The 12,682-nt window shown below is 35.6% G+C and overlaps 1 protein-coding gene across 8 annotated transcripts in view; it reads right to left on the minus strand.

Annotated features, from left to right (window-relative positions):
* MYH10 (myosin heavy chain 10) overlaps positions 1 to 12,682 on the minus strand; it is a 192,231-nt gene that overhangs the window by 175,543 nt on the left and 4,006 nt on the right. The gene's annotated exons all lie outside the window — the stretch shown is intronic.

A 12,682-nucleotide genomic window follows, 5' to 3' on the forward strand; every position in this document is an offset into this window, starting at 1 on the left:
GCCAAATATGTGTAACCAGGGAAGAATGGAGTAGCATTACAGTGCCTCTTTATATCTAGTTGAAAAGGCCTGACAATGTAGCCTACAATTAAATTAGCTTTTCTGCAGATTCTATCACACAGTGAACTTAAGCCTGCAGATCTCTCGTTACATAAACTACTATCTATGGTATCCCATAGGAAATAATGATTTCAAAAAAAAGAAAAATTGACTTGGAGTGTAGGATATTCAAAGAACAGTGGACTTATAATTACTTTTTCATGCAATGTAATGGGCTGAAGCTCGAGTTGATACACTGAGGTCCCAAGCACGTGAGGCTAAATAGTAATTGGACCATACTCTATTAATATATATGCTTGGAGAAAGAATGGCCCCCACCCACTCTTTGTGTAAGTCCTGATGTGTTGTATAGGAAATGACGATTTTGGTGGGTGGAGGCAGAGGGGCAGGAAGAGAGATGGGGAGAGACTGCTGGCTGGCTTCCTGTTGCAGCTGCACACACTGCTATCGCGATCCCCCTTCACCTCAAAAAGAATAAAGATTGAAGATTCTCCCTTAACCTGAATTTCTGATTCCGGCTGATTTAAAAATACATAGTCATCACAATGTAGTACAAGGAAAGAGCTGTATGTCTGATATGCCAGACACTATATTCTGTATTCAAAAAATATAATTTGCATTGACACCATTGTTGGAATCTTTACAAAGTGTTAAGACATTGGAGTTGATTTGATCTTAGAAGACATTTTGGGTCAGGACTTGAAACTAGGTACTAAGTGGAACTGATTGAACAATGCTTGTGTTCACACCTTTAGAGAGCTCATAAGTATCTAAGTACTCAATGGAGTTCACACATGTAGGGCTTAGTCTGAATTCACACCTCTCTCAGGACCAGAGAGCACTCTGGCAAATAACCCAGAATCCCTTTCCCTCCAGAAGGCGGAGTTATTAACCTTTGGGAGATCACATAAATAGAAGGAGCTCTTGGAGCTTGGGACAGACTGGAGATTGAGAAGCCACGAGTCGGAGCTGACTGGAGGCTGAAGAAAGCAGAGGCAGAAGCTAAGGACAAAGCTGCAAGATCTCTTGGAGCCAGGCAGAGAGATAGGCCTCAACTAACCGGGCTAAATTTGGAAGGAGAAATAAACGTTTGCAATTTTTACCAGCTGGTTGTGATTTTGGAGGAATTATTTATTTCAACTGAGACTAAAACTGCCTCTGCAAAACCTTCACAACTATGAAACTCAACATAAAGATAAATATGTTTGGTTGGAGAAGTGAGAAAAGATAAAAAGAATTTGTTAAAGAATGCCTTCTTTCTGTTGCCAAAGAGATGTGTCCAGAGAAGGCCAATTTATTTAGTACAGTGAGTCTTTCAGTACCTACAATTACATGGAGGATTGAAGAAATGGGAGACAATCTGCATCAGCATTTGCAAAACTCCATAAAAAAATTTCATATTTTCCCTTGGCACTCGACAAAAGCAATGATGTTCGTGATTCTGCACAACTTCTAATTTTTATTCGTGGGACAAATGATTATTTTGAAGTCATAGAAGAGCTTGCTTCACTGAAAAGCATCAAAGGAACAACTACAGGAGAGGATATCTATGAAAAGGTTTGCCAAACTATGAATGGTTTGGAGCTAGACTGGGCTAAACTAGCCAGCGTGACAACTGATGGTGCGCCTAGCATGGTGGGGTCTAAGAAAGGAGTAATTGCTTGCATTAACCAAGAGATGGACAAACATAACCATTCGCATCCAATAGCCATACACTGCCTCATCCACCAACAAGCGCTGTGTAGTAAATCAATGAAGTGGGACTCTGTTATGAAAATTGTGGTATCTTGTGTTAACTTCATTAGTGCTAATGCACTAAATCACAGACAATTTCAGGAATTTCTGTCTGAGCTAAATGTTGAATATGAAGATGTTCTATATCATACAGCAGTCCATTGGCTGAGTCGAGGGAGAGTTTTGAAACACTTCTATGACTTACTTCCACAGATTACAACTTTTCTGCTTTCAAAAACAAATAAGTACCAGAGCTCAATGATGCAGAATGGAAATGGCACCTTGTCTTTCTGACAGATGTAACAGAGCTACTCAACAATTTCAATATGCAACTTCAAGGAAAGGGGAAGCTCATCTGTGATATGCAATCACATGTCAAAGCATTTAAAGTAAAATTAGGCCTCCTCATCAAACAAGTGAAGGAGGAAAACTTCTGCCATCTCCCCACAACTCAAAATCTGTTAGCGGAAAAACTGCTGATTGCATTCCCAAACAAAACATGTGTGGATTCACTGGAAAAATTGCAAAAGGAGTTCCAATTTAGATTTAAAGAGCTTCATCTCCATGAACAGGACATACAGCTTTTCCGTAATACATTTTCTATTGACATCGAAAATGTGGATACAATTTACCAAACGGAACTGGCTGAACTGCAGAATTGTGACTCTCTGAAAGATGCATTCAAATCAAGCAGCCTTCATAATTTCTATGCATCTCTACCCTCTTGAGACATATCCTCATCTCAGGAACTATGCACTCAAAATGGCAACCATCTTTAGCAGCACTTATGTCTGTGAACAGACTTTTTCTAGAATGAAACATTTGAAATCTCTAACCAGATAAAGACTAATGGATGCACACTTGCATCACTTGTTACGACTAGCAGTGACAAATATGGAACCAGACACTGACCATCTCATTAGCCAAAAGCAGGCCCATAGTTCCCATTGAAATACTGGTAAGTTTGTTGATTTAACTTTACTTCAGTTTAAATATTGTATTTGTTCCCGTTTTGTTTCTTCACTTCAAAATAAGATGCAGCGTGCATAGGAATTTGTTCATAGTTTTTGTTTTTATTATAGTCCAGCCCTCCTCAGACTGTTGTCTGAGGGACAGTGAACTGGCCCCCTATTTAAAAAGTTTGAAGACCTCTGGTCTAAACCATACCTCTCCATTTTTTCTACATGAATAGCAAAAACATTCATAAATTGAAGGTTAAAGTCTAAATAACTTATATCCACAACACTACTTTTATCTACTAGATTATACATTCTGTCAAAAAAAGAAATGAGTTTAGCCTGATATGGTCTGTTATTAATGAAAGTGCACACATACACAACATCCAATGACAGTCTAAGGGGTGGCTCGCAGGCCAAAACTACATATTCCCAGAACCCATCTAGGATGATTCGGTATTGAGAAGACAGGGTGTTTCCTCCTCTTTTTTACCTTTATTTTTGCCTATCTGCTCTATTTTGACATCTATTGACATATGAGATGGGAAACACCAATTCCATTCTTTCTAGTGAAAAAAAAAAATACACCATTGGTGTAGTGGATAGAGCACTAGCCCTGAAATCAGGAGGATCTGAGTTCAAATCTGGCCTCAGACACTTAACACTTCCTGGCTGTGTGACCCTGGGCACAAGTCACTTAATCCCAATTGCCTTAGCAAAAAATAAAATAATAAAGAATCACCAGGCTTTACCATACCATATCTCTATCACCCATAAATCCCCTGGCACTGTCAAATGAGCTACATATGAGGCTTGTTTATCTACCCTTTCACTGTACTCTTAGCAATTCTAGGCCTTTCCACAGCTGAATTTTCCTTGATGAACACTTGTCTTCTCCATTTAGAATATGAACTCATTGAGAATATGGGAATGTCTTTACTTTCTATTTGTATTCTCATAACTTAGTTTAGTGCTTGGCACTAAGCACTTAATAAATGCTTTTCTATTCATTCTAATTTGTCTAATAACTTAAGACACTTTAATAAATTAAAAAATTTACAATAGTGCCAAATAAACAAAATGGGCAAACAGCTTAATCAAAAGCAACATATTGAGGCAGGCCCAAACCCATACCAGAGCATCACAATGGAGACATACAAACTGGAAGTTTTATTATCCGCTACTGTATTCAGGATATAATGAAGAAAGGTCCTGTGTCTGCTCTCTCCTCTCATTCTCCATTACTACCACCATAGGCACAAGAGTAAGTTCACAAGTGAACAACATGGCTCAAATCTCAGGAATAGAGAGTAGAATTATTTAAGGTACAGTTTCCAGCTTCCAGCCCCAAAAGAAGACTTCACAGGTTTCACCAAAGTAGCAATCCCAGACCAAAGGAGAGTCTATACCTTTATGTCATTGAATCAAAAGTTTCTCACCTGGCTTACAGTGACTGAAATCAACAATTGTCACTTGTTGCTAAGACACAAACCTTGTAGAGCTGGGGGAAGAGGGGAAGAAGGAGGATAGTAATCAGTCTTTGCTCTGAAACAGATCACTTTGAAAATGCTAAAATTTTACAAGTCCTTAAGCCTAAACTCTCCCTGAGAGAGTTAACAACACAACAATAAGTACCCCACAAAAGCAGCCAAATTAACACTCCAGATATTCCCAACAGAAACGTATAGAACTGGTCCCCAACATCAAAAGTCAGAAAGTAGGTTGGAAGAATGAACAACAAAAAAAGAATCCCACTATTAAAAGTTGTCACAACAGAAAGGGCACAAGACACAAATTCAGAAGTGACTCTAAAACATCTAGAAACTTTCAATTTCAAATATGGAAGTTAAAAAAAACAATGAAATGAACAAGGATAAACTGCTTACATTCTAATATGGGGAAATAACATATATTCCTTATAAATCCCTATCAAGAGGAGTCTAATTAGAGAAAAGGCCTGGGAATAGTTCTGTTAAATCTTAATCTTAAAAGAAGAATGGGAAAGGATGAAAAAAGGAATACAATAGGAAAGTAAAAGAAAAAAGTTAGGGCAAATATCTCTCAAAAAATCGGAGTAGAGCACTACAAACAAGGAGAAAGTGATGGGATAAGCACCTAACATTTAAAACCTTACTCTTACCTTAACTGGTCAAAAGAAAGAAGAATACACACATCAAATTGGGTCTAGAAATACATTCACTGGACAGGAAAATAGGGAAAAGAGATAAAGGAAAAAAAGAGGAAATAGAGGGTAAATTAAAGGAGGAATTAGGACTAAACAAAACAAACTTAAGAAATTACAAAAATACAGCTCTTTTTGAGGAGGCAAAAATGGTAATCTGTGGGAATGACCATTAACTAGGTGACAAATAATTATATATATAAATAAATGTAAGGAATACTATTGTTCTGTAAGAAATGATGAAAGGAGTAATTTTAGAGAAACTTGAAAAAACTGAATAAACTGATGAAAATACAAGTAAATAGAATCCAGGTAACAAAGTATACAAAGATAATGTGGATCAATAAACTAGAGATGGGACAGGTTAAATGATAGGCCCAGGCTCACACCACTAGCAAAGCAAATGCCTGAGGCAGGTTTCTAATTAAGGACTCCCAACCTAAAGTTCAATATCCATCTTCTAAACCAAACTGCCTATGAATAACATAGGAGGGAATTCAAAGAACAAAATACTACCAGCAAGAAGCCATTAACATAACATAGAGTTCTCTTAAAAGTTGCCAGCTATTTGTTAATTGTTAAATTCAATATATTTTTTCCTCAGTCTTAAAACTATTTGACTGTTGTTTTCTTCTGATACTCCCCTCACTTTGTTTCCAAAAGTTTCTCTTGGTTTTCTTCCTATATATCTGACCATTTTTACTCTCCTTTGTCAAATCATCATTCCTTTCCTGTCTAATAAGTGTGGACCTCCTCAAAGATTTGGCCAGTCATAATCTATTCTCCCTTTAGGTGTTTTCATAATGTCTCATATATTCAGTTATTTACAAGTATTTAGATGACAACCCTAATCTCTCTCCCGAGTTCTAGTCCCACATCACCAACTGACTTGCTAACGTATGTATATCAGAATCTGTACATTTTATTCAATTGCCTCAGATATAAAACGCAAAATCCTCAGCCTATCATATAAAGCCTTATCTTATTTCTCTTCATGCTCCTTTGTTCCAATCAAACTGGACAACTAACAAGTCCCTATATTTGCAATTTCATGTCCTTACATATCTTTGCATAGATGATGCCCGATGTGTCGGATAAACCCTTTCCTCAACAATGTCTTATAGAGATATATACAAGGTACTAATTCAAATTTCTAAAAAAAAAAAAAAGTCATTCCCCAATTGAGAAATGATCAAAGTATATCACAAACACAGAGCAATTTTCTAAGAAAGAGATATAAGCTTATCTACAACAGTATGAAAAAATGTTACCAATCAATAACTGGGTGGTTTTTTTGGGAGGCAATCAGGGTTAAAGTGACTTGTCAAGGGTCATACAACTGTTAAGTGTCTACGGCCACATTTGAATTCTGATCCTCCTGATTACAAAGCCAAAAATAATCAGAGAGACTGAGACACCTAGCTGCCCCACCAATCAAAAATAACTAGAAAAATGTAAATTAAAGCACACTGTTGTTTTACCTCACATTCATCAGATTGGCAAAATTGGCAGAAAAGAAAAATCATGTTGAAGGGGCTGCAGGAAAATAGGCACATCAATATACTATTTGGTGCAACTGTGAATAGGTTAGCTATTCTAGAAAGCAATACAGAAATGTCCCCCAAACTCACTAAATTATGCACAGAATTCTCAATCAGGGAATAGTTAAAGCATATGAATGTAGTAGAATACTATTATGGTGCAAAATAATGAAAAGAACAATTAGAGAGAAACATGGGAAGATTTATATAAATTTCTCTCAGAAGCTAACAGAACCAAAATTCTGATAAATTCCCACTTAGATGACCCATGATAAATAAGTACCTAAAAGAAATATGACAGAACTCAAGATAGAAAATGAATTATACAGATAGGCTATAGTCAACATAGGAAATGTTTTGCTGGACTAATTTGTTTTGTTTTGGTTTGTTTGTTTTTTTAGTAAGGGAATTGGGGTTAAGTGACTTGCCCAGGGTCAGACCAGTTAAGTGTTAAGTGACTGTTATTAATTTTGAACTCAGGTCCTCTTGACTTCAGGGCTTAATGCTCTTATCCCAAGCACCATCCAGCTGCCCTCCTGTCTATGCTTAGTTGTTACCAAGGTTTTGTTTCTTCAGTGGAGGTGAGAGGGATAGGAACTAAAGGAGGGATAGGAACTGGAAAAAAAAACAAAAACTACTTTGCAGACTGCCCAACTTCCTTCACTACTTAAATCTTTTCTAGTTGTTAATGCTCTTTCCCATTAGAAATTACTTTGTATAACTTTGTATTTACTTGAGTGTCTATTGTATGCTACCAGTACAATGTAAGCATCTTAAGGACAGGAACTGTTTCATTTTTATCTTTGTATCCTCACCTCTTAGCCCAGTGCTTTGCACATAATAAGTGCTTAATAAATGATTGCTGAACTGAAATGAATGTCTAAAACAATATTATCTCTCCCCAACCATTACCACTCCATGAAACCAACATATTTCTATTGAGAGCACTACCATCCTTTCCAGCATCAATGGTTTTTTAGCTTATTCTGATTATCTTTCAAACCCAATACCTTATCAGTTGCCAAGTGCTGTCAACTTCTCCACACCTCTTGGTACCCCATTCTCCTTTTCTGCACTTACATAGTTTCCACTCTAGTTCAAGACCATCATCACATCACCTCCCAGTTAGTCTTCACTGGTTATAGTCTGTCTCCCCACTCTAATCTATCCTCTACATTACTGCCAAGAATAATTTTGCTTAAGCACAGATCTATCTCTCTCCTGCTCAAAAATCTCAAGTACTTCCCTTTTACTTCCATCTACATAATCTTCGATCTGGCACTTAATACCCTCCGAAAACCTGGATTTAACCTGCCTTCCTAGCTTTATTTTCCATCATTCCCCTATTCTTTGTTCCCTAAACTCAACATTTCATCTCCCCTTTTTGTATGTTGGCAAAATATATCTTCTAACCTAAATGGATTATACTTCTCCATCCTTTCTCAAGAGACCTTCTGTTTTCTCTTCAAGACTCAGCTCAATACTTCTACGAAGACTTTGCTAATTCCCCTCCCCAAGCTGTTAAACATTTTCCACCTTTCTCAGATTACATTATAGATCTCTCCTGGTTCACTAAGGGACTTAAATAACTCATTGAGATTATAAGCTATGCTCTGCAGGGTTACCCAAGACAGATATGTCATAATGGTAGAGTTCTGACAAAAGATGATTCACTGGAGAAGAAAATAGCAAACCTCTCCGCTATCATTGCCAAGAAAATACCCCAGACAACATTAAAATGAGATAAGCCCTTCTGGTTTGAAGGTATCCAGCAAACTAGTGGGAAAGAGCAGAGGGCAATTTGTAAGTAGTTCCAGTATTAATGAAGCAGCTAGTCCAAAACTGACACTCAGCTACATAGCTATATATATATGGTAATGAAAGAAAAGTCTGATGACATCTAGATCAATATGGCATAGGAACCTGAAATGTAAAATCTATGAATTAAGTAAACTGGATGTGGTCACATAAGATGAAAAGATTAAATATCATATTTTGAGTCACAGAGAACTTAAATGGATGGGAATGGGTACATTTAATTCAGGTGATCATTATATATATCACTGTGGACAAGAATCCCATAGAAGAAATAGATTAATCCTCATAGTCAATAAAAGGATAAGAAAAGCAGTATGGGTATATAATTTCAAAAAAGACATTATCCATTTGAATCCAAGGTAAATTGTTTAATATCACAAGTCTATCCTCCAACCACTAACACCAAGGAGAACAAAGTTGATTAGTTCTATGAACAACATCTTCCAGAAATAATATCTCTCCTGCAAAAAAAGAGCACATTCATTATAGAAGATTGAAATACTAAAATAGGAAAAAAAATAATTGAAATAACAGGCAAATTTGGCCCTGGAATACAAAATTAAGCAGGGCAGAAATTAATATTGTTTTGTCAAAATAACTTGTTGGACATAGCAAATTTTTTTTTACAACAACCCAAAAAATGACTCTGGAAATCAGATTATATACATTACAATCAAAGATAGAAAAAACTCCACATAGTCAGTAGTTAAAACAAGACGACCTGGCTCAAAGCACAGGCTTCTTATTGCAAAATTCAGACTCAAATTGGAAATCCAGCAGACAGTATAAGCATGACCTAAATAACATTCCTTACGAATATGTAATAGAAATGATGAATAGATTTGAGGGATTAGATCTGGTAGAGTTCCTGAATTACAACTGAGATTCACAAATATTATATAGGAAGCAAAAAGAAAAAAAAATTCAAAGAAAACAAACAAGAAAACAACATAAGTGTTTGACAAATAACTGAGGAAAGGAAAAAAGGAGAAAAGGAAAGATATACTCAAATAAAGGCAGAAGTGCAAAGGAATAGTTAATAAGGTTTTCTTAAATGAGAAATGCAAAGTATTAGAAGAAACCTATAAAATGGGAAAAACAGATCACTTAAAGAAAATTAGAAATATATGCCCAAAGGATAATCAAACTGTACATACACACTGACCAGAAATACTACTATGGGTTTGTTTCCCAAAGAAATCATAAAAAAGGGAAAAGGATTTATGTATACAAAAATATTTATAGAAGCTCTTTTTATGGTGGCCCATCAGTTGGGGAATTGCTAAATAAAAAGTTGTGGTGGATGAATGTAATAGAAATGCGATTGTTCTATAAGAAATTATGAATAGGAAAAATTCAGAAAAACTTGGACTAATGAAAAGTGAAGTGAACATGCCAGGAGAATGCTGCACATAGTAAAAACACCACTACTGTGCAATTATCAACTATGACTGACTTAGCTCTTTCTCAACAATATGATGATCCAAGTCCAAAAGACTCAGAATAGAAAATACTATGCACATCCAAAGAACTGATGGAGTCTGAATGCAGATGGAATATTAGTTTCATTCTTTTTGTTTGTTTGTTTGTTTTCCCCTTTTATTTTTTTTCTTTCGCAACATGAGTAAATATAATTTACATTATTGCAGATATATAAACAATATCAAATTGCTTACTATCTTAGGGAAGGAAGGGAGAAATTTTGGAATTCAAAATTTTACATTAAAAATCAATATTAAAAATTCATTTTGATTGGAAAAAATACTATTTTAAAGGAAAAAAATGAAGAAATGGGGAGGAGGAGAATCAGATACCATGAGAATGTTTCATGTAAAAATTGGCATAATAAAAATTAAAATGATAGAGATTTAACAGAAGCAGAAGAGATTTAAAAGAGATGGCAAGAATATACAGAAGAACCATATGAGAAAGAACCTTAACATCACCAACAACTACAATGGTGTGGTTACTGATCTATGAAAGGAAACATCCTAGAGAGTGAAGTCAAAGGGATCTTAGGAAGCATTGCTAACAATAAGGTTAGCAGAGAGAAAAGAATTCCAGCTGAGTTATTTAAAATCATAAAAGATGATGCTGTTAAAATACTGCACTTCAATATGCCAGCAAATTTGGAAAAACACAACAGTGGCCACAGGATTGGAAAAGATCAGTTGTTCCAAACCTAAAGAAGGGCAATGCCAAGGAATGTTTAAATTACTAAACAACTGTCCTCATTTCACATATTAGCAAGGTTATAGTCAAGATTCTACAAGCTAGGCTTCAGTAAGAGAATTACCAGAAGATCAAGCTGGAACTAGGCAATGGAAAGAGGCAGTGGAACTAGAAACCAAATTATCAAGTTTCACTGGATTATGAAGAAAGCAAGACAGTTTCAGAAAAAAAACATCTATTTCTGCTTCACTGACTTTGCATTAAACTCTTTGACTACTCTGTAATTCACAATAAAATGTGACAAAAGTCTTCAAAGAAATGAGAAATTATCTTACTTTTCTCTTGAGGAAACTGTATATGTGTCTAGAAGAAGATAGAACCAAGCATGGAACAAAACTGGAAAAGGCTGTATATTGTCACTTAATTTAACTTACATGCAGAATACATCATGGAGAAATGCCAGGCTAGAGAAATCAAAAGCCAGAATTAAAAGTTGTTGGGGGAAAATAGCAATAATCTCAGATATGCAGGCAATGGCAGAAAGTGAAGAATTAAGAAGTTTTTTGAAGAGGGTAAAAAGGAAAGTGTAAAAACTGGCTTGAAGCTTAACATCAAAAAACTAAGATCCCATCACTTCCTGGAAAATAGAGGAAGAAGAAATGGAAGCAGTGTCAGAATTTATATTATTAGGCTCAAAGATGGAGATTGCAGCCATAAAATCAGTATGCCTGCTCCTTGAAAGGTAAGCTACAGTAATCTGGACAGCATCCTAAAAAGAAGGAAACATCACTTTGCTAACAAAGGTCCCAAGACTCAAAGCTATATCTTTTCCAGTAGCAATGTATGTCAGTGAAAGCTATAAGGAAAGCTGATTATCAGTGAACTGACTCAAAACTGTGGTGCTGGAAAAGACTTGAGAGTCCCTTGAAGAGCAAGAGATCAAATAACCCAAAACTTAAGAGAATAAATTCAGAACACTCATTGCAAAATCAAATACTGAAGCGGAATCTTAAATAGTTTGACCACATAATAAGAGGACAAGACTCAAAAGAAAAAAACCCTGATGTTTAAAAAAAGAAAAACTGACACAAAAAACAAGGTATATTCAAGGTATAAAGAGTAGCCTACTTTGACTGTGTAAGGTAACATGTAGGAGAATAATGAGAAATACAGTTAGGGAATAAATTGGGCACAGATTTAAGGTTCTCAAATGCCATCCCAAGATATTTGCAATTTTAAAAATAATAGAATAATTGAAGCTTCTAGAGAAGATGAGAGAAGAGAAGAAAAAAGTGCTTTAAAAAAAATGTAACCATGTCACAGATAACAAGCTGAAATTACAAAAAAGCAAAAGGCAAATAGCCTCCTTGTATGCCTTTTTAGTAGAGGGTACATATCCCTCCTTAGCAAGGCATGTGCCTGGGGGCAGGGCTAAAACGATTTTTGAAAGAACCTACCATTAGTACAATTCCATAAAAGCTAATAAAATATAACTTCAGTATTTGTAAAATAAGTCAAGAGGAAGGGACTTAAGTTCAAGACTTAAGATATGTTCCTTTTTAGATCCTATCAATGAGATGGTTGTCATTTAAAAAAACATTTTCAATAGAGAGATTTCAATATTTCAATAGAGAAAGAAGTTGCAAGTTAGAGATCTGAGAGACCCCATTAAAACTAGTAAAGTAGAAGACCTTGTGAAGGAAGAAAGTGTCAAAAGAGCAAAGAACAAAATATTGGTGAAAAAGATGAAACAAGTTGCAGAGTTGTGTCTTAACACTGTAAAGTCCAGTGATGAAGAAAAGGTTTGGAGTTTGGCAATCAAGCTGGGTTTTTGTGTATTTGTTTTTATGATAATTTAGAAAATGGAGTTTCTAAACAACACATAAGAAAAACAAAAATGGTTAGAAATTTAGATGTGAAAGAAATCCCCTTCCATCTTTATTTTAAGGTGAAGCCAAAAAAATTTAAAACTCCAATTATACCTGTGCTCAATATGTATTTGCTGAATGAGTGAAGCATATGTGCAGACAAATCATTTCAAACATCCATTCTTTGAAGAGAAAGGACTTCAGGTAGAAAAAGCAGGAGGAAATCCACTCCAGCTATAGGGATCATTATTGAGTATAAATGAGAGAGGACAGAAAGAGAACACAGAAAAATGTAGTTATATTGGAGCTAGATAGGAGAAGGGGCTTAAATGACAAAATATTCTAAGGGGA

The sequence above is a fragment of the Sarcophilus harrisii genome, chromosome 4 (assembly GCF_902635505.1).
Source record: "Sarcophilus harrisii chromosome 4, mSarHar1.11, whole genome shotgun sequence".
NCBI lineage: Eukaryota > Metazoa > Chordata > Mammalia > Dasyuromorphia > Dasyuridae > Sarcophilus > Sarcophilus harrisii.